Below are 24,867 nucleotides of genomic sequence, written 5' to 3'. Positions count from 1 at the left end.
CCTGAAGCAGATTTTGCTTGGCAAGGTGGTTCTTAGATTCCCCAAGCCACTTGGAGTACATAGACTCTTGTTCTTCCTACCAACTCTGTGACCCTCGGTCTACAGTGGAAAGAGCCAACTGTGATGCTCATTCCGGACAGATTCCTCTATGGGAAGGCTTGATTCTTCAAGCTTTCTGGTGCTCAATGCTTCCTGTGGTCAGCTCGGCCCTCTGTCTCCTCTGCTTGGATTTACTTCTCTCTATGCTCAGTCCTCCTCTCAGGGTTCACTGTTCACCGTCTCTCTTGGTCGCTTGGACTCTTCGCTCTTTCTCTCTCTTGATCCCCTTCAGTTGTCTCTGTTCATGGCTTTAGCCATTTGACCTCCATGCCTATTCGGTTCCTCTCCTTCCTACGTCGATTCTCCTTCCACATGTGTGTTGGGAGTTCCCTGTTCGGCGTCATCATGAACGCTCAGGAAGTAGCCACGTGTCTCCATCGGAACAGTGCCAGCCTATTCGTCAATTCGTTTCTTTCTTCACCGTGGCAGTCAACTAATTCCAAATCCCCTTAAATCTCAGCTTAATTCCTTGTCAATTCCGCTCTGTCTATCGGACACAATCTCAGCCATCCGATCTGGGCTCCTTTAGATCCAACGTCATACGCACGCTGAGCGCAGTTGACTTGCTTAACTGATAATGCGCGATCACAATGGTTTTTCTCTCACCTCTGCTGCCACGCGTCGATAGCTGAGTGTGATCGCTCCGTTTTCTCCAAAACCGCTTACCGTTCAAGGGCACCCTGATCAAACTACCGGTTTCCAGGTTGTGGGTCCCACCTTCGTACGATGGCGCTTTTTGTTTCTCCGCCCACGGTCCTCTGGCTCCCAACGTGACCGAGTGCTTAAGGCTCTACCATTTCAGCCCTGTTCGCCTAGCGATGCGTGATTAGCACTAGGCGCTAATCGCGCATCGAAAATCAGCTCCTTTTCCCATTCTGGGGCTCCCAGGGGCTACATCAACCTCCTGCATAGTCTCCATGGGCCTCGGTCAGCGCGCTTTGACCGAGGTCCTCGTCGTTCTGTGCCGGCTGCCATGGCCACTAGTTCAGGGTGTTTTCGATTGTTGTTTTGGATTCTTCAAGGATTTGTTTCGTCCTGATATAGTCATGGTTCTATGACAGTCGTTTATGGATCCGATTTGGATCACAGCCTCCCTACTGAAAAGCTTTTGGACCACCAAAAGTTGGTTTTTTTTTTTTTCTTCATGCATCGACTAAGTGAGGAAACTGCTGTCTCACTTTTCCAATCTCAATCCACTTTGCACTACTCGGCTTCGAACCTTTAAGCCCAATTCTGAGGTATTCCACCTGTCCATTGTGCGTCGTCCTTACCTTCCCATCCAACATTGTATCTTCCTGCAACTCATTAAGATATTTAGGTAGTAGGTCATCAACAAAAGGCAATTGACTCTACTCTTCAGGGTCCTCAATCATTGAAGGTTCAAACAACCTCAAGCAATCTGCGTTCATGACTGAGTAGATGTGCATGTAAGCTAGCAGATCAAGGCGAAAAGCATTCTCACCAATCTTCTCAAGTATCCTGAAGGGTCCATACCTGATAGGTTTTAGCTTCTTGCCTTCACCTTGCATCCTATCCTTGCTGATATACAGCCAGACTTGATCTCCAACTTGAAAACTATGCTCCATTTGATGCTTATCATGCCTAGCCTTGTACTTGGCCTAGCTCTTTTCTAGCTGTTCCTGTACTGCCTAGTGGATCTCCTGGATCTGTTCAATGAACCTAGTTGCCTTGTTCACATCACTGTGTCCATCAACCATGGTATCTTTACCAAAAACAAAATCCAAGGGAGACCTTGGTATGAAACCAAAGCAAGTCTCAAAAGGAGATCTCTGGGTAGAGGATTGTTTGGCTCTATTGTAAGCATGCTGCACATAACACAAGTGCTCATCCCAAAGCTTAGGGTGTTTGCTGCAATATCCTCTCAGTAACTGGATCATTGTCCTGTTAACTACTTCTGTCTAGCCATCTGTTTGTGGATGAAAAGTTGTGCTTTTCTTTAATTTGGTGTCCATTAGTTCCCACAGACTGGACCAAAACTTTCCCACAAATCGGGTGTCTCGATCAGATATAATAGTAGTGGGTAATCTAAAATGAACCCATACATGTTCAAAGAATAATTTTGTAGTTTGTTCATCTATAATCTGTTTACTACAGGATATCAAAATACACATTTTTCTGAACCTATCCACAACAACATATAGATAATCACGACCTTTCCTAGATTTAGGCAATCCTCCCATGAAATCCATGGAAATGCTTTCCCAAGGGTGAGAAGGAACTGGCAAGGGAGTGTATAAGCCTAGTTTTCTATTTCTGGGCTTCCTTTTAGCACACCCCTTTACATATCTAGAAACTGTCTCACTCATTCTTGGCCAATAGCAGAACCTTTGCAGCTGTGCAACTATTTTACTTACCCCAAAGTGACCTGATATCATAGAAGTGTGTGCTTCCCTAATTAACTTTGCTCTCTCAGTTTGTGGAATGCAGAGTTTCCCACAATGATATAAGAGTCGGTCCTTCACATGATAGTCCAATTCTTCTACTCTTTTGCCTTGACTCAAAGTTGCATATACATCTTTAAAGTCCATATCCTGAGCATATTGTTCTATGTAGCTTTCATGCAGCACAGAGTTATGTTTAAGTATGGTAGATGCATTTATAATGGGTCTAGATAACATGTCCGCAACCTTGTTATGTATGCCCTTTTTATATCTGATGACTAAATGAAACTGTTGTAGAAAACCCATCCATCTGTAATGTCTTGATTGTTGAAACTTAGTTTGGGAGTGTAGGTATTGAAGTGGTTGATGATCAGTATGTATTACTATTTCTTTGCCCATTAAGTAATGTTTCCACTTTTTCAAACTCTGAACTAATGCATACAATTCTTTATCATAGGTAGGATAGTTAACTACTGCAGGATTAAAAGTCTCAGAATGATAACATATGGGTTTACCGTGTTGTGTCAACACTGCTCCCATGGCATAGTCACTGGCATTAGTTTGGATCTCAAATGGTCTTTGTATATCTGGTAGTGCTAGTATAGGCGCTGTAATAATTTTTTCTTTCAAGGTGTCGAAGGCTTTCTGCTGTTTGCCTCCCCACTGAAACACCTTGTTCAATCCTGTCAAAGCATGTAAGGGAGTTGCATATGAGGAAAATTTTGAAATGAACTTCCTCCAATATTGTGCTGCTCCTAAGAAGCTTCTCATTTCTGTAGCAGACTTGGGTTTAGGCCAGTTTACAATGACTACCACTTTAGAGGGATCTATTTTCAATTCACCTCCCCCTACTATATGACCCAAATAATTTAGAGAGGTTTTGCCAAATTCACATTTGGAGAGTTTAACATAAATTTTTTCTCTTTTCAAAACATCTAATGTCTGCTTAACATGCTTTAAATGTTCTTCCCACGTTTTACTAAAACTCGGAATGTCATCCAGACACACAATAACAAAATCATCAAGAAAAGGTCTGAGTACATCATTCATTAATCTCGTGAAAGTAGCAGGGGCATTGGTCAAGCCAAAAGGCATAACCAGCCATTCATACAATCCCTGCTTTGTTTTGAAAGCATTCTTCCATGCATCTTGCTCTGCAACTCTGACCTGATGGTATCCACTGTGCAAATCCAGCTTGGTGAAATAAACAACTTCCTTCAATTGATCTAAAAGATCATCTATGCGAGGAAGGGAATAACGATTTTTTATTGTTATCTTATTCAGTGCTCAGTAATCAATGCACAATATCCAAGAGCCATCTTTCTTTCTCACCAAAACGATTGGTGACCCACATGGTGATGTGCTAGGCTTGATGAACCCTTTCTCGAGCAACTCCTGCACCTACTTCTTGATTTTAGCATTATCTAAAGCAAATAACCTGTACATCCCAATGTTAGGCAAAGAAACATCTTGCTGCAAAATAATATCATGTACTATTCCCTTTTTGGGTGGCAGACCTTGAGGTTCTTGAAACAAGACATCATACTCTGAAACAATCTTTTCTATATCAGCTTATTGATCAGAATTACAGCCCTCAAATACATTGGTTTTATCAATTTTCTTTTCCTTTACAACTGTCAGTAAGAACTGTTTGCATGAATTTATCATTCTTTTCATTTGTCCTGAGTTTATGAGAGTATAATTATTCTTGAGCTTATGAGCTCTTACAAAGTATTCGATTCCATCTTTAACAATTAGATACTCGTTCTCGGCTCTATAGAAAATAGCCTTTCCATCATACAAGTAAGGACTTCCTAAAAACAATTCCACATATATCCAAAGGAATTACATCTAACTCAACCTCATCTACAAATGCTAACCCAAAAGAAAACTTGAGTTTGCACTGTCTAGTCACTTGTAGTTGTGCTTTATCATTCAACCATCCTAATGGGTATGGCTTCTTATGAGGTGTAGGTGCTATTCCCAATCTCTTGACAATTGCTTCAAAAATCAGATTTACTTGTGAGCCACTATCAAACAAAGTATCAATCTTTTGATTTTTGGAAACAAATTGAATATGGAAAAGCTCATGCCTTTTTCTCTCATGTTCTTCATCAATAACAGATTGAGTAGAATTACTAGTAGATGCTTCAGAATTCTTACCTCTTATACCTGTGGCTGCAATGATTGTTTCATCTCCCGATTTTGACCCCAAATATTTCTGAATAGCTGCAGCAGTCTTCTTCTTCTTGCCCTCGGACTTCTTAGGTCTCAGCTCTGGATGCAGAATCCAACAGTGCTCATCATCATGCCCCTCCTTTTTACAGTGGGTGCATGAGGCTTTACCTTTTTGTGCAGTGTTAGCCTTCCTTGCTTTCCACTTCTGCTTTCTTTTCTCCTTTCTCTTGCTTACAATGGGTTGGGATGGTCTCCCAACTTCTGGATTTCCATTCTTTCCTCTAGCTTCTAGATGAGTAGCTTGTACAGATACCTCATCTATACTAGTGGGATTAAACATGAGGATGGTATGCCTCATGTAGCTGTGTAGACCACCAATGTACTTCAAAAGAGTTTCTAGTGAGTCTAATGAAATACCCAACATCAATGCTCTCTTTCAGAACTCTTAAGTATACCCTTGTACACTTTTCCCTTTCAACTGCCGAAGAGTTTGCCAACTCATCATGGCTTGTTGCATGTAGGCCAATGGATAGAACTGCTTTTTGATTGCAATAACAAATTCACTCCAGACAGAGATGGTCTTACCATGCTTCCTCATATCAGCTTGGGTTCTGCCTTCCCACCAAACCAAGGCAGTGCCCCCTAGGTGAAGGCTTGCCAGCTGAATCTTGCTCTTGTCTGAGTCTATATTTTGTACTCTGCAATACACATCAATTTGTCTAATCCAATTTTCCAAATTTTCAGCATTTATCTCTCCATCACATATAGGCAGATCAAATTTAACATCTAACTTAATCAAAGATGCTTTCTTACTATGCACAGGGCTACTAGGAGGTGTAGGGAAGCTTTCTTCTTTCCCCTTTCCTTTGGAGTGGTCATGGGAATGAGATTCATCTTCTTCTTTATCTTGCTTAGAGCCTGATGAATCTTCACCCTTATGCTTTCTAAAGTCCCTATACATTTCTTCTACCATGGACTTTATAGCTAGGAAACTTTCTATGAATTGAGGTTCTAGCCCTATAGAACTTTCTTCTGACATTGCCTTTCGAGAATAGACTCTCCCAATTTCAGGATTAGTTTCCACCAACTCTCCTTCTCCTAATTTGAGCTTTGATCTAGTGAGCACTCACAGCTAAACCAACGCAAGCTTGTCCAACCTTACAGCCTAGAGCTCTGATACCACTTGATCTGAAAATCACCCTATGAGTGACCTCAGTTGAAGATTTATTAAACAAAAAGGTATTATAGACCCATGTGCTGGTGTGTGTTCTGTGTTATTGAAGCAACGGATCAATCAGATTGCCAATACACAGAAAATAAATAGAAAGACAGCAGAGAAATATAGTAAGCAACACAAAGAAACAAATAGTTTTTAATAAGGAGTTCACCCTATTCTCCAGGGCTACGTCTCCAGTCCAGCTTCAGTGGTGGCCTTGTTTTATTGTGTCTTTCAGTAGAGAAATTACAATGCAGGGACTCAATATGAGTTCTCCTGAAGCAGATTTTTCTTGGCAGGGTGGTTCTTGGATTCCCCAAGCCACTTGGAGTACACAGACTCTTGTTCTTCCTACCAGCTCTGTGACCCTCGGTCTACAGTGGAAAGAGCCAACTGTGATGCTCAATCCGGACAAATTCCTCTATGGGAAGGCTTGATTCTTCAAGCTCTCTGGTGCTCGATGCTGCCTATGGTCAGCTTGGCCCTCTGTCTCCTCTGCTTGGCTTTACTGCTCTCTATGCTCAGTCCTCCTCTCAGGGTTCACTATTCACCATCTCTCTTGGTCGCTTGGACTCTTCGCTCTTTCTCTCTCTTGATCCCCTTCGACTGTCTCTGTTCATGGCTTTAGCCATTCGACCTCCATGCATGTTCAGTTCCTCTCCTTCCTGCGTCAATTCTCCTTCCGCCTGTGTGCTGGGAGTTCCCTGTTCGGCGTCAGCATGAACGCTCGGGAAGTAGCCACGTGTCTCCATCGGAACAACGCCAGCCTGTTCGTCGATTTGTTTCTTTCTCCACCGTGGCGGTCAACGGATTCCAAATCCCCTTAAATCGCGGCTTAATTCCCTGTCAATTCCACTCTGTCTATCGGACGCAATCTTAGCCATCTGATCTGGGCTCCTCCAGATCCAACATCATACGCACACCGAGCGCGATTGACTTGCTCGACCGATAACGCGCGATCACGGCGGTTTTTCTCTCACCTCTACTGCCACGCATCGATTGCTGAGTGTGATCGCTCTGTTTTCTCCAAAACCGCTTACCGTTCAAGGGTGCCCCGATCAAACCGCCGGTTTCTAGGTTGTGGGTCCCACCTTCGTACGATGGCACTTTTCATTTCTCTGCCCATAGTCCTCTAGCTCCCAACGTGATTGAGTGCTTAAGGCTCTACCATTTCAGCCCTGTTCGCCCAGCGCATCGAAAATCAGCTCATTTTCCCATTCCGGGGCTCCCAAGGGCTACATCGACATCCTGCGCAGTCTCCATGGGCCTCGGTCAGCGCGCTTTGGCCGAGGTCCTCGTCATTCCGCGCTGACTGCCATGGCCACTGGTTCAGGGTGTTTTCGATTGCTGTTTTGGATTCTTCAAGGATTTGTTTCATCCCGATACAGTCATGGTTCTATGACAGTCGTTTATGGATCCGATTTGGATCATTCTTAAATCCTACAACCCCCCACCACTAATGCCCTAAAGAAAATTGCTCTAATACCATTATGATCTACATATTTCCATGGATTTTCCAGTAGAATATATCATTCCAATAGATATTTGTATTGTGCTGAAATATTTATTATCTAGTTTTATTTCCCTAGATATTAAATTTTTCAGCACTAGCTTGTTACTTGAATTTATGAAAATAAATGAAATAGGAAACTGAAAGGAAAAAGAAACAAACACATCATTGACACAAATGAACATACAATGTATCATGGGAAACTTAAAATGTGAGAAAACCCATATAGAAGGTGAAGTTTATGCCTTGTTCTCAATTCTTTAGTTATGAAATGCAAGTACAAAGAAATGGGCACTCACTATGGAATTTCCTTTGACAATGTGGCTTGAATACCTGCAATAGAATATTTTTCCACCTATATTATGCTCTCAAGTCCCATTCCTAGATGATCTACTCAACTATGGAACAAGAACAATGCTAAAATTTGGACTTTTCCCCCTTGTGACCCAATATTTAAAATACCTTGATAGTCATCTAGGGTTATAGTTTTTCATTCTCAACCCTCAATTAATTATAAGGTTTTGGACCTTATAAAATCTTCTTGAAAGTCCACATGAGTTATAAGGTCACTTGCATCCACTTGGTACTCTAATGGTCAACAAGCCAGGCCAATTTGCGAGAGGCATAACTTATAAATACAAGCTCTTACTACAATGATTTCCACGGTGTTATAGAGGTCTCAATGGATATAATAATTTCAATAGTTTGTGAGCTATGCTTACACATATTATATCCCAAAAAAATTCATTTGAGGACTTAAAATCACTTTGGAAGGTTCTAGAGCCCAAATCTCCAAACTAAGATTCCCTACCATTAAAATGAATCCTACAAGCCAATTCCTCCATTTTTCCATCCAAAAATTACCAAGATATATGGCGATTTATATAATGATCCATTTTGTATATTTTGTAGACCACTATGCCCTCATTTTTAAAAATTTATTCTTAGCGTTTATGCTCTCTTCATATTTGGATTTGGCCAACCTATAATGGATTCATACAACATTTATTTGAGTATTCTCGTGAATTGTCCTATTAATGGCACATGCATTCTTAGTGTTGACAATATTACTTTCATTTATTGTGCATTTTATGAGAGATCTTCCTAAATTCATGCATTGAGGACAATCTATTTATATGTAATCCCACCTTTGTTTATCTTTCTTTTTGTTCATGTTGTTGATTATGCAAAATATATGTGTAGTACCTTAATGTGATTTTCTCTACTTAATTTCTATTTTGATTATTGCTCAGTTGTTTATTTATTTATTCTTTTTTTTTAACGATGAGTTGTTATCCTCAGTTTGTCTTTCACTACTTAACTTTATCAAATATATAGGAACCTAGATTTGATTTTCTTTAGCCTATCCTTGTTAGAAAATCAATGATGTCCCACTTCATTTTCCTCACCCATAGATGATACCTTGAATGTAGTTTGTTGGAAAAAACATTTCCTGGGAATGATTATATTCAATCATTTGTAAACTTTCTACTTTATTGTTGAAGATGATTTTGATGTATTTGATATGATCCACCTAATTATTTATTTTTAAAGAAAATTTACAACACTCTCCGAGGAAATCTTTGGTTGTAATTTTAATTCCAATTAGGCACTACAATTCCTTTTGGACTATATCACTAGTTAGTTTAGAGATTTTTAGTGATTATGATTGAAAATATACAATTATGGAAATGTAATTGCTTAGCTAACAATGCCACCCCTACCTTTTCCATTTTCTCATCTTTTGTATTTGTATTTCTTCCTCATATGTTTAATGCACCATGCTTCTTGGTCATGAAGTTATAATCAACGCTCCCAATTTTCTAGTTGTTTCCATGCATGATTTGATTTAAGCATAAGTCTCCAACATAGCATGATCACAATATCAACTTATACATACGATAATATTAGGGTGATCAAGGCATATCATAGTGATCTAGTGTCTTCATAATAGCATCACCACCCATGTTTTCCAACTTACAATAGTCTTCATTTATCTTTAGTAAGAAAATCCAACATCTAATGTGTATCATAAACATGTGGTTACCATGTGTTAAATTTTCTAGTTATGGTCAGTCTTCATAACTAATAGTTTAGCCCTTGAAATATATATAATTAAAATATATGTTCTTCATGTTGGTTTCAAAAGAAACAATTTTTAATTTTTGAAATTTGAATTTTGGATCCAAAATGATCAAGTCAGTGCTCTGTTGGAAATAATACTGAGAGGGGGGGTGAATCAGTGTTAGTAAATCAATAGCTTTTTCATTTCCATAATTAGATTCATATACGCTACTTCAGTTAAGGGAACCCGCGTGTACATGCAACTGTGTTTAATGCAACTAGCATATATTCAGCGAACTTATGATTCAGTTAATTCATCATATGTTGATCTTTAATCAATGCATTAGAACTTCATTAACCATATAAAGAGTAACCAAGTGCAGCAAAAACAGAATAGATCATCACACGTAAGACACACACATGAACACCATGATATAAGGTGGAAACCCAATGCAGGACAAAAACCACCTGCTGATGTTTTCTTTAAGATAAGAAAAACCTGTTTACAATCTTGTATTGGTGCAGACTCATACCAGTACGTAAGCACCCACCTACAGAAGGGTACAACCTTCTCCCGTTCTTCAGCTTCTACTGGAAGGGAGCTACAACCCCCTAGCTCTTGTACTAGCCGATATATTTACTAGTACGTAAGCGCCGACCTGTAGAAGGCTACAACCTTCTCTTTTCTTCTAGGGACCACGTTTCATAAATTTTCAAACTGGATCCATCAATACAAAGTCAATCACAACTGCAATACGACCATCAACTATATCTGCATCATCAATCTCTGAATCACCCAACTATTGAATCATTGAAACCTTGTCGTCAAAACATAGTCACTAGAACATTGAGCAAAACCCAGAACCCTGCAACAACCACTACAACCAACATCAACCTCAAATATCAAATCTCATAATGTATACGCTACTTGGCTGTTTCAAACCAGCGTGTATATGCCCTTTCACCAAAGGGAACCAACGTACAAATCTGAAAATAATTACTTATACCTTCGCTGCACTTTTTTACTTCAGATATACCCAAATCATCAGATATAAAGGATAAGACGTGCGTTAGTATTAAGATATGAACTATTCATGATCATACCATATAATGATAATGAATTTTAGTCTTCATGATCCCGGTCCATCAACCTTCATTCACCACATAGGTGCATCCTTAAAAAAGCATCACATACCCATAACCTGCATACTAGATCTCACACTTCATCAGATATTCATCACTTGCACACTTGCACTTTGGCCTAATGATCTTCTTCTCCTTATATAGGTTTATGCCTCTCTCAATACCATGGTCAAAATACCACAGACCAAAACTTATTTTTCCAACATGTACGTGCCTTTCCTTCTATGAAAGTACGTGTGTATGTTATACACGCCTTTGTATATAGTGAACCTATGTGTATACGCGACTTGGTATATAGTGAACCTGTGTATACCTTTTCGTATTTGCGACTTTGTATGCAGTGAACCTGCATGTATACACGGCTTGGTCAATGGTGAACCTGCGTATACCTTTCTTTCTTCATTCTTGTTGTTTACCTGCTATACTGTGATCTTTCATCTGAGAGAGTTGCCATCAAGGACAACACTTTTGTCATACCTGTATCATAATTCCAACAATCTCCCCCGTTGGACTTGATGGCAACAACCACACTAAGTCACTCTTCCCTTTTGAAATCAAGGGCAAAGGGTGGACCAAGATAATCTCTCCCTTGATATACATTCTGATGTCCATACTCCCCCTAAGTACATGCTGAAAAATCTGATTGAGCTCCCCCTTTGTGCATGCTAAGATGTATCAATACGTCCATGCTCCTCTTGAGCACATGCCAAGTCTCAAAAATATTTTTCAAAAGAATAACATGACTCTACAACTCAACTAAGTGAGTATGACCTTCCTATCACCAATGACTCATACATACATCAATCTCCCAACTAAGTGGGGATACACCACATTGACTCATCCACCCAACCAAGTGGGGGCATACCAAATGTTTATACATGACTGAAAATAGAAATTATTACATCATCCTTCCCATACATAGTGGGGGTACAAATTAGGTCTTTGCAAGACCTTTACACCAAATGATATTCATGACTTTTATAACAAAGACCAGCAATCTAAACAATACCATGATAGTCATAAGCAACTATCGTGTTGGAAATAATACTAAGAGGGGGGGGGTGAATCAGTATTATCAGATCAATAAAACTTTTCAATTTCATACTCAGATTCATATACGCGACTTCAGTTCAGTATATCAGCGTATATACGCAACTGTGTTAATTGCAACTAGCGTATATTCAGTAATCTTATGATTCAGTTGGTTTATCCTCAGTGAATGCATCAGAACATTATTAACCATATTAACAGTAAACATGAGCAGTATAACAGAATAGATCATCACACATAAGTCACACACATGAACACCATGATATAAGGTGGAAACCCAATGTGGGTGAAAACCACCTGCTGCAATTTGTTTCTATCTTCCTTTAATAAGAAACTTCTTTTACAATGTACTGGTGCAATCCTTTACCAGCACGCAGGCTGCAACCTGCAGAGGGCTACAACCCTCTTAGCTCTTGTACTAGCCGATCCATTTACTAGTACGTAGGCGCCAGCCTACAGAAGGCTCCAACCTTCACTCGTTTTCCAGCTGCTCCTGGAAGGGAGCTACAACCCCCTGGCTCTTGTACTGGCTGATATGTTTACCAATACGTAGGCGCCGACCTACTGAACTCTACGATCTTCCCGGGACCACGTTTCATACATTTTCATACTAGATCCATAAAACAATCATCATTGCAATACAACCTGAATCATCAATTTCTGAATCACCCAATACTGAAACCCTGTCCACAACACAGTCACCAGACAACATAACTCTGCAATAACAACTAGATCCAACTCCACATTCAAATATCATACTTCATACTATATACGCTACTCGGACGAACCCAACCTGCGTCTATACACGCTTTTACCAAATACAACCCGCGTACAGATATGCAAATTCTAACTTATAACTTTGCAGCTATTTCAGACATCAAAGCGTACCCAGAACATAACATTCATAAACATGCGTCAATAGATCTAGTCTATCCACAAACCATATAATCATTCCAAGCCTTGAGATCCCGTTCCATCATTCATCATCCTCCACATGAGTGCAACCTTGGTTCAGATCAAGCAAGGCATCACCAACCCATAATCAACATCTGGATCTCACCCTTCATCAGATATTCATCACTTGCACACCCTCCTCTTTGGCCTAAAGATCTTCTCCTTATATAGGTTTATGCTTTTCTCAATACCATGGTCCAAAACCATGTAGAAACAATACCAAGAGCCCAATACTTGGGATCAACACACTTGTCGAGATACCATGGTCCAAAACCATAGGTTCAAATACCGAGGACTAACTACCATGGACCAAAAGTAAGCTTTCCGACATGTACTCGCTTTTCCTTGCGTGAAAGTGCGTGTATACGCATACGCGACTTCGGCACGTCCAACCCGCGTGTATACGCTGCTTTGTCACAATGAACCTGCGTATATATCTTTCTTGACCTGTTGTACTAAGATCTGTCCTCTGATTGAGTTGCCATCACCTGTATCAACCTCTGAGTGAGTTGCCATCAAGGACAACACCTGTATCATAATGCCAACAATCTCCCCCTTTCGACTTGATGGCAACCACCACACCAAGTCACTCTCCCCCTTTGACATCAAGGGCAAAGGGCGGACCAAGATATTCTCTTCTTGATCTCCATCTGTTGTCCATACTCCCCCTGAGTACCTGCTGGAATCTCTGATTGAGCTCCCCCTTTGTACATGCCAAGATGTACCAATCCGTCCATGCTCCCCCTGAGCACATGCAAGGTCTGCAAAAACATAACATGACTCTATACATACATCAATCTCCCAATCAAGTGGGAATACACCATTTTTGACTCATCCACCCAACAAAGTGGGGATATACCAAATGTTTATACATGACTCATTACATCATCCATCCTTTTGGTCAAGCAAGATATGTCAATAAGCATTATTACCAAGGACTTCTAACCATAATGCCAACAATGCATTATTTGAAGTATATGCTCCCCCTGAACCTGTGCCATGCCATCATCAAATAGTGACTGAACCATATCAGACTTTTGTACTGCTGCTTTTCTTCAGAACATCATATACGCGATTGTGCAGCATATAACTCGCGTATATACGCGACTTGTCTTCATGAAACCCGCGTATGAGATTTGGAACACTGATGTTCCACACTTCCAGCTTCCTCTGAATCGGTCATGTCTGTATACTCTGCTATGCCACATCTTTCTGGCTGTACTTCCTTTTTCTTCCAAATTTTCAACTGTGATGATGTTTTCTTCTTTTGGTTTGGTGTCCACAATCTTCTCCTGCATTCTTTCGCTATGTGTCCCAGCTTGTTGCATACATAACATCTTACATGTTTTATATTCCTTCTGTAGCAATCAGCAGCTTTGTGACCAAACATATTGCAAGCAAAACAATATCCCTTAAAGTACCTGGAACGTGATGATCTTTCTGTTTGACGGTCTTGGACCATTCTACTTATGCATCTGGCTGCAACATGTCCAAGATTATGACATACATAACACTCAATATTATTTATCGGAGGAGTACAAGATTTCATTTGAAGAATTTCTTTCCTTGGATGTTGATCCTTGTTGATTATTTTAGATTTTTCATTAGAGTTCCTTGCCTTTCCTTGTGAGCTAGATTCATCTTCAACAGATTCATAAAAACCAAGGCCAGTTTTGATAGCAGGAGATCGTTGACTACTAAGAATATCATCCAAAATCTTAGTACTATCTTGAAATCGCAATAGTTTATCCTTTTCTTCTAATTTACCTTTCAAGATATTTACCTCAACTTGATGTTGTTCTTCCTTTTCCAGACATTGCTTTGTCAAAGTCTCTTCAGACTTTCTTCCTTCTTCCACTTGTTGCCTTAGTTTGAGAATCTCATTTTCTTGCTCTTCATTCAGCACCTGCAGCATTTGTCGTATTCTGGAGGCATATTCCAACTGAGCCTTTAAGCTGATAATTTCTTCTTTGAGGGCACTCTCTCGTTTGCTAGGTAGATCTTGTTGATCTATGATTTTATCTGATGCTTCATTTGCTTGTCCATCTTCAATCTGAGGTGATTCAGGATCTGAATGCTTGCTTCCACTCAATAGCAGGCTGTCATTGTTCCTTTGAGCTGTCTTCTTTTGACGCGCTTTCTTTCCCATTGTTCTACGGATCTCCTTCAAGCGATCAAGCTTCTACCGAAGGACCTGCTCTGATACCAATTGTTGGAAATAATACTGAGAGGGGGGGTGAATCAGTATTATCAGATCAATAAAACTTTTCAATTTCATACTCAGATTCATATACGCGACTTCAGTTCAGTATATCAGCGTATATACGCGACTGTGTTAATTGCAACTAGCGTATATTCAGTAATCTTATGATTCAGTTGGTTTATCCTCAGTGAATGCATCAGAACATTATTAACCATATTAATAGTAAACATGAGCAGTATAACAGAACAGATCATCACACATAAGTCACACACATGAACACCATGATATAAGGTGGAAACCCAATGTGGGTGAACACCACCTACTGCAATTTGTTTCTATCTTCCTTTAATAAGAAACTTCTTTTACAATGTACTGGTGCAATCCTTTACCAGCACGCAGGCTGCAACCTGCAGAGGGATACAACCCTCTTAGCTCTTGTACTAGCCGATCCATTTACTAGTACGTAGGCGCCAGCCTACAGAAGGCTCCAACCTTCACTCGTTTTCCAGCTACTCCTGGAAGGGAGCTACAACCCCCTGGCTCTTGTATTGGTTGATATGTTTACCAGTACGTAGGCACCGACCTACTGAACTCTACAATCTTCCCGGGACCACGTTTCATACATTTTCAAACTGGATCCATAAAACAATCATCATTACAATATAACCTGAATCATCAATTTCTGAATCACCCAATACTGAAACCCTGTCCACAACACAGTCACCAGACAACATAACTCTGCAATAACAACTAGATCCAACTCCACATTCAAATATCATACTTCATACTGTATACGCTACTCGGACGAACCCAACCTACGTCTATACGCGCTTTTACCAAATACAACCCGCGTACAGATCTGCAAATTCTAACTTATAACTTTGCAGCTATTTCAGACATCAAAGCATACCCAGAACATAACATTCATAAACATGCGTCAATAGATCTAGTCTATCCACAAACCATATAATCATTCCAAGCCTTGAGATCCCGTTCCATCATTCATCATCCTCCACATGAGTGCAACCTTGGTTCAGATCAAGCAAGGCATCACCAACCCATAATCAGCATCTGGATCTCACCCTTCATCAGATATTCATCACTTGCACACCCTCCTCTTTGGCCTAAAGATCTTCTCCTTATATAGGTTTATGCTTTTCTCAATACCATGGTCCAAAACCATGTAGAAACAATACCAAGAGCCCAATACTTTGGATCAACACACTTGTCGAGATACCATGGTCCAAAACCATAGGTTCAAATACCGAGGACTAACTACCATGGACCAAAAGTAAGCTTTCCGACATGTACTCGCTTTTCCTTGCGTGAAAGTGCGTGTACACGCATACGCGACTTCAGCACGTCCAACCCGCGTGTATACACTGCTTTGTCACAATGAACCTGCGTATATATCTTTCTTGACCTGCTGTACTAAGATCTATCCTCTGATTGAGTTGCCATCACCTATATCAACCTCTGAGTGAGTTGCCATCAAGGACAACACCTGTATCATAATGCCAACATATCGTACACCATATATGATCTGCACCATAAGCATCTGTCACCAAAATCCAGACTTGTAGCCTGCAATACCATTCTCTTCACCAACCAACAATAAGTAGCAAGATGTATCATTTAGCCACATAAGCATCATCACCAAAGACTTCTAACCATAATGCTAACATTGCATTATTCAAAGCATATGCTCCCCCTGAACCTGTGCCAACCAACATATACCATGACCGAACCATATCAAGCTTCCTTTCCTAAATCTGTTCTACTGCTTTTTCTTTAGAGCTCCATATACGCGAATTTGCAGCCTTTAACTCGCGTATATATGTGACTTCTCTTCATAATAGTTGTGTATGCAAATTGGAATACTGAAGGTTTACACTTTCAGCTTCCCCTGGGTCTGTTATGTCTACTAACTAAGTTATGCCACATCTTTCTGACACTAATTTTGTCTTCTTCAATACCTAGGATTGAGATGATGTATGCTCCTTTTGCTTTGGTGTCCGAATTTTGCTCCTACATTCCTTTACTTTATGTCCAAACTTGTTACATGCATAGCATCTTACATGTTTCATCTTCCTTTTATTGCAATCAATAGCTTTGTGACCAAACATATTACAATCATAACAATATCCCTTAAAGTACCTGGAACTTGATGATCTTTTTGTGTGATGGTCTTGAACAATTCTACTTCTGCATTTGGATGCAACATGTCCAAGACTATGACATTCATAACATTCAACATTATTCATCGAAGGAAATAATCGTCTATCACTTCCACAGTTAGGAGCAAAAGATTTTCTTTGAAGAATTTCTTTCCTTGGTTGTTGTTGGGGTTGACCTCTTATCTCCTTGTTGAGCATTTCAGGTTTTTCATTAGAGTTCCTTGCCTCACCTTGTGAGCTAGATTCACCTTCAACAGATTCATAAAAACTAAGACCAATTTTGATAGCAGGGGATCTTTGACTACTAAGAATATCATCCAAAATCTTAGTATTGTCTTGAAATTGTAACAGTTTATCCTTTTCTTCTAATTTACCTTTTAAGATATTTACCTCAACCTGATGTTGTTCTTCCTTTTCCAGATATTTCTTCTTTATGTTTTATTCAGCTTTTGTTCCCTTTTCCACTTGTTGCCTTAATTTGAGCACTTCATGTTCTTGTTCTTCAAGAGCTTCTTCATTCTGCTTCTTTGATTCTTCAAGATCTTCTTTTAGAGAGAGGATATTAGATTCAAGTCTCTGGATTTTTATGCTCTGATCTTTTACTACATCCTGCAGCTGCTCCCTTACTCTAGTTATTGTCTCCAGCTGAACTTTTAATCTGGTAACTTCTTCTTTTTCTACGTCATTATTTTCATATGCCATGAGAAGTTTAATTTCTTGATTATCTTCATCACTATTGGATGAGTCATCACTATTATCTTGAGTATAATAACTTCTATTACCTTCTTCAGACCTCTTTCTTTTTTTATGAGGGCATCTAGCAGCGTAATGACCAACTCTACCACAAGAAAAACATTTGAAAGGTAGCTTACATTTGAACCTTCCATATCCCCGTTGAAGCTTCTTGAAAAATTTTACCTCATATTCTTCTTCTGAAATGTATCCTGATTCATTGAGTTTTTCTTTTCCATTTCTTGATACTTTAAATGCGGCTTCTCTCATATCTGATGGTCCTCCTTTTCTCATTTCAAAAGCAGTTAAGATTTCGTGAAGCTGGGTCATATTGATATTCTGCAGATCCTGCTTTTCTTCTATGGCAGACACTTTGGGTTCAAATTTAGCAGACAAGGCAGACAAGGATCTCAAAACTTTCTCAACTAAGACAACTTCCTTAATTTCTTCACCCATATTCTTCATACAACTGACAATCTCATCTATACGTAGGAAGTAATTAGCTATGCTTTCATCACTATGCATCTTAAGAGTTTCATACTGAATTCTAAGAGTTTGAATCTTAGCACGTTTTACCTGAGCGTTTCCTTCGTAGCTTAGAATGATTTTGTCCCATATTTCTTTGCCTGATTTGAGCTGCATGACCTTGACAAACTCTGATTTTGACAAACTTTCCAATAAGATAGTAACAGCTTTGGCATTGATTTCATATTGCTTTCTACCTGTTGTATCTGTAGGAATTGATGACTGAAATGTATATCCTCCTTCCACGATTTCCCAAATATCCATTCCAAACGATTGTAGATATGTTGTGGTTCTTATCTTCCAGTAAAAAAAATTGCTCCCATCGAAGATTGGTGGTTTGATGGATTGCTCTCTTTCTTGATTACTCATGATGATGGATCTTCATTCAAGCGATCAAGCTTCTTTTGAAGGACCTGCTCTGATTCCAATTGTTGGAAAAAATACTGAGAAGGAGGGGTGGGTGTTGTGGGGGTGAATTAGTATTAGCAAATCAATAGATTTTTCATTTCCATAATTAGACTCATATACGCTACTTCAGTTAAGGGAACCCGCGTGTACACGCAACTGTGTTTAATGCAACTAGCGTATATTTAGCAAACTTATGATTCAGTTAATTCATCATATGTTGATCTTTAATTAGTGCATCAGAACTTCATTAACCATATAAACAGTAACTAGGTGCAGTAAAAACAGAATAGATCATCACACATAAGACACACACATGAACACCATGATATAAGGTGGAAACCCAATGCGGGACAAAAACCACCTGCTGTTGTTTTCTTTAAGATAAGAAAAACCTGTTTACAATGTTGTATTGCCGCAGACTCATGCCAGAATGCAGGCACCCACCTGTAGAAGGCTACAACCTTCTCTTATTCTCCAGCTTCTACTGGAAGGGAGCTACAACCCCCTAGCTCTTGTACTAGCCGATATATTTACTAGTATGTAGGCGTCGACCTACAGAAGGCTACGACCTTCTCTTTTCTTCCAGGGACCATGTTTCATAAATTTTCAAACTAGATCCATCAATACAAAATCAATCACCACTGTAATACGAACAACAACTATATCTGCATCATCAATCTCTAAATCGCCCAACTACTGAATCACTGCAACCCTGTCGTCAAAACACAGTCACTAGAACACTGAGCAAAACCCAGAACCCTGCAACAACCACTACAACCAATAGCAACCTCAAATATCAAATCTCATAATGTATACACTACTTGGTTGTGTCAAACCAGCGTGTATACACGCTTTCACCAAAGGGAACCAGCGTACAGATCTAAAAATAATTACTTATACCTTTGCTGCAATTTTCTACTTCAGATATACCCAGATCATCAGATATAAAGGATAAGACATGTGTCAGTATTCAGATCTGAACTATTCATGATCATACCATATAATGATAATCCATTTTAGTATTCATGATCCTGGTCCATCAACCTTCATTTGCCACATAGGTGCATCCTTAACAAAGCATCGCATACCCATAACCTGCATACTAGATCTCACACTTCATCAGATATTCATCACTCGCACACTTGCACTTTGGCCTAATGATCTTCTTCTCCTTATATAGGTTTAGACCTATCTCAATACCATGGTCCAAAACCACGTAGGACTGATACCTTGGACCCAATACCTGGGGTCAATACCTCGGACCAAATACCATGGACCAATACCAAAATACCATGGTCCAAATACCACGGATCAAAACTTAGTTTTACAACATGTACGTGCCTGTCCTTCTGTGAAAGTGTGTGTGTACATTATACGCGCCTTTGTATATAGTGAACCTGCATGTATATGCGACTTGGTATATAGTGAACCTGCCTATACCTTTTCATATTTGCGACTTTGTATACAGTGAACCTGCGTGTATACGCGACTTGGTCAAATGTCAACCTGCGTATACCTTTCTTTCTTCATTCTTGTTGTTTACCTTTCATTCTTGTGATCTTTCATCTGAGAGAGTTGCCATCAAGGACAACACTTGTGTCATACCTATATCATAATGCCAACAATCTCCCCCTTTGGACTTGATGGCAACAACCACACTAAGTCACTCTCCCCCTTTGACATTAAGGGCAAAGGGTTGACCAAGATATTCTCTCCCTTGATATACATTCTGTTGTCCATACTCCCCCTAAGTACATGCTGAAATATCTAATTGAGCTCCCCCTTTGTACATGCTAAGATGTATCAATCCGTCCATGCTCCTCTTGAGCACATGCCGAGTCTACAAAATATTGCTCAAAAGAATAACATGACTCTACAACTCAACTAAGTGAGTATGACCTTCCTATCACCAATGAAAAATACATACATCAATCTCCCAACTAGGTGGCGATACACCACTTTGACTCATCCACCAAACCAAGTGGGGGTATACCAAATGTTTTTACATGACTGAAAATAGAAATTATTACATCATCCTTCCCATGCATAGTGGAGGTACAAATTAGGTATTTGCAAGACCTTTACACCAAATGATATTCATGACTTTTATAACAAATACCAACAATATAAACAAGACCATGATAGTCATCAGCAACTATCGTACACCATATATGATCTGCATCATAATCATTTGTCACCAGCATCTAGACCTATAACCTACAATACCATTCTCTTCGCTAACCAACAATAAGTAGCAAGATGTATCATTTAGCCACATAAGCATCATCACCAAAGACTTCTAACCATAATGCCAACATTGCATTATTCGAAGCATATGCTCCCCCTAAACCTGTGCCAACCAACATATACCATGACCAAACCATATCAGACTTCCTTTCCTGAATCTGTTCTGCTGCTTTTTCTTTAGAGCTCCATATACGCGAATTTGCAACCTTTAACTCGCGTATATACGCGAATTATCTTCATAATAGTTGTGTATGCAAATTGGAATACTGAAGGTTTACACTTTCAACTTCCCCTGGGTCTATTATGTCTGCTAACTAAGTTATGCCACATCTTTCTGACACTAATTTTGTCTTCTTCAATACCTGGGATTGAGATGATGTATGCTCCTTTTTCTTTGGTGTCTGAATTTTGCTCCTGCATTCCTTTACTTTATGTCCAAACTTGTTACATGCATAACATCTTACATGTTTCATCTTCCTTTTATTGCAATCAATAGCTTTGTGACCAAACATATTGCAATCAAAACAATATCCTTTAAAGTACCTGGAACGTGATGATATTTTTGTATGATGGTCTTGAACCATTCTACTTCTCTTCATAATAGCTACATATGCAAAGTGGGATACGCAACTTCTCTTCATAATAGCTGCATATGAAAATTGGAACACTGAAGGTTTACACTTTCAGCTTCCCCTTGGTATGTTATGTCTACTAACTGAGTTATGCGACATCTTTCTGACACTAATTATATCTTCTTCAATACCTGGGATTGAGATGATGTATGCTCCTTTTGCTTTGGTGTCCGAATTTTACTCCTGCATTCCTTTACTTTATGTCCAAACTTGTTACATGCATAACCTCTTACATGTTTCATATTCCTTTTATTACAATCAATAGCTTTGTGACAAAACATATTGCAAGCAAAACAATATCCCTTAAAGTACCTGGAACGTGATGATCTTTCTGTGTGATGGTCTTGAACCATTCTACTTTTGCATCTGGCTGCAACATGTTCAAGATTATGACATTCATAACATTCAACATTATTCATCGGAGGAAACAACCGTCTATCACTTCCACGGTTAGGAACAAAATGTTTTCTTTGAAGAATTTCTTTCCTTGGTTGTTGCTGGGGTTGACCTCTTATCTCCTTGTTGAGCATTCCAGGTTTTGCATTAGAGTTCCTTGTCTCACCCTGTTGTTATAGACATTTTTGTGCCTTACAGATTTGAGCATGAAATGTCCATGATCCAAGGGATCCAAATTCCCTAAAAGTGTTGTTCCTGCCCCTAAAGGAACAAGGTCAACCAATGACAGCTTCTCCCAGAAGTTCTCCACCAAAAACTACTCAGAATCAGTCAAATCAGGATCAATTCAAGTGCTCCACTAGCTGCCTGCGTTGCAAAGCACCCCAGTACACTAGCTAGGTGTGTTGCAATGCACCTATATGCACTACCAGGGTGCGATGAGCGAGAAATGCCAAATGGCAGTGTCATTCCGTGAGGTGTACAGACAATGGAAGCTTCCAGAATCTTCCTCAATGACACTTGCCTCACTGAGTTCGACCAAGGATGAGTAAGAGGCTCTCAGCCTCCAAGTGGAAGCAAGAACTGACAGAGAGAAGCCACAAGTCAAAACATAAGCTGACTCATCCTCTCTGCTTACATCTATATATGGATCCCTCATCCCAGAGATCTGGAGGCTGGAATTTTGTACTTTGCAGAGAATTGCTGTTGGTTTGAGATTGAGATTAGTGCATTGGGTGATTTATGCTTTGTTGGAGGTGAGGAAGGGATTCCTTTGTTGGGAGGTAGATGCTGGATCGGGACTCACTTGGTTGTATCTCCTCTTGTACTTTCTTATCATATCAATAAAACTATTTGAGTTTCTCCTACATGTTGTGTATCAATGATGTTTATATTTTCATGTTTAGCTTAATCTGATCCTAAGATTTTTATGAATGTAAATCTATATCTTCGTGTAGTTTCTCTCTTCTGTGATCTTGCAGGAATTTAGTGAAGCTGGGCCGGTAAGGGAGCTGGGAGCTATTGAAGAGAGGAGCGATTGGATCAAAAAACTAGCGCAAGACACAGGTTAGTTTATCCTTCCTCTTCGTTTACATTTCATAAAGAAGAATACTCAAGTAGTTTTCCTTGTTTGTTGCTAAGGCACTGTCACACCTTAGAGTGGGATAGGGGCGTTCTGAATAGATACTTTTCCCAAAAACAGAATGGTGACTCCACTGGGGATCGTATCTAGTTAGTTTATTTGCGTTTCTATTGTTGTTCTTCTCATAAACTTAGGAGTGGCGAATCGAACTGCATTTGCCATTTACAAATGCAAAGTAGAGATCTGCTACTCTAGTCCATTCACTGGGCCTGTTTATGATCTGAACAACTGATCCACAAATGCTCTAATTTCCCTTTGTGATAGCTCTTAGTCCTCCTTTAAATCATCCCTCTAATTGTACCTTACTGATAGCTTTTATCCGTCCAAAAACCATAGATTAAACTACAAACCGTGACCCAGAACCCAGAGAAAATTCTTGTTTCTGCTTCAGCGCAGGCTCTGTGAAGAGGTTCTGCATTTCAATGCAGGTCCCGAAAGGGCTACCTGCGCTGCAATTCAGTTTCTCTGTGCAACAGGTGCGCTGATCAGCCTTTGCCCTGTGCAGCTGTGGTTCTTTGCTTCATTTTGTTCAGTTTTATCTCTGATTTTTGCAGCCTGTTATCAGTGTGTGTACCTATCTGAAAACCCCTTTTCTTTGCCTTAATTCCGCCTCAGTTGTATAAAAGAAATTGTATTTGTTTTTGTGTATTTGTTACATCATTTGCAGTTTCCCATTACAAAAGTAAACTAGTCATACTTGTTGTTGGGAAAAGTATCCAATACGGAATGACCCTATCCCACTCTAAGGGTGATAGTACCTCAGCAACAACTGAATGCAAAGTTATTCAAGATTACTTCTTTATGAGATGAGAGAGAGAAGAGAAAGGGGATCCACTAACCGTTATCTTCTGCTAATGGTTGATCCAATCTTCCCTCTTTGTCGCTTGCTCCTAGCTCCTCGCTCTTTCACCAGCCCATCTACACAAAGATCCTGTAAAAGCACAAGAAAAGGAAACTACAAGAAGCATACATCCATAATCGATTCAGGGATTAGCATAAATCAAATATACAAGCATCAATTCACCATTGAGACACATGTATATAGAAGAACCTCAAATACTTTATTAATAGAAGAAGTAAAGTTCTGAGAGTGTTACAACCATAATAGGCCCAATCCAGCAACACCTCCCAGCAGAAAGAAATCTCCTCTTCACCTCCTTCAAACAAGTCACCCAATAGTTCTATACTCAAACCAACAACACTTCCTTACTTGCACAAAATTCCAGCCTCCTTAGACCTCATGAGAGAGCTCTATATATAGGAGTTTTGGAGAAAGGATGAGTCAGCTTGAGGCTAGCATGAAGCTGACTAGTGTCCTCTCCCACTTCAGTTATACTTCAGTTCTTGAGTCCACTTGGAGTTTCTTGCTTCCACTTGGAGATCTAGATCCTCTTACTCATCACAAGGCGAATTCCTTGATCCAAGTGTCATTTTGGAAGCTTCCTAGGCATTTGACACCTTGCAGAATGACTGTGCCACTTGGCCAATCTCGCCCAGCGCAGGTAGCCTTCATTTCTTTTGACATTCAGCGTAGGTACAGAGTGGAGCAGTTGACATTCAGCGCAGATGCTCAGTGGAGCAGCTGACATGATCCAGAAATAGCTTGTTTTTGAGTGTTTTCAGGTGGAGAACTGATTTTCAGTGTTGTGGTTTGCTGACCTTGTTCCTCTAGGGGTAGGAACAACATGTTTAGGGACTTTGGATCCCTTAGATTATTGACATTTCATGCTTCATGCTGTTAGGCACAAAAATGTCTACAACAGTTGCCCCCTAAAGTATGAGGTCGTTTA

The sequence above is a fragment of the Pinus tabuliformis genome, chromosome 8 (assembly GCF_031772625.1).
Source record: "Pinus tabuliformis cultivar Carrire ecotype Pingquan chromosome 8, CPIR1, whole genome shotgun sequence".
Classification (NCBI taxonomy): Eukaryota; Viridiplantae; Streptophyta; class Pinopsida; order Pinales; family Pinaceae; genus Pinus; species Pinus tabuliformis.
The sequence above is the reverse complement of the archived record's forward strand: the minus strand, read 5'-3'. Positions refer to the sequence as shown.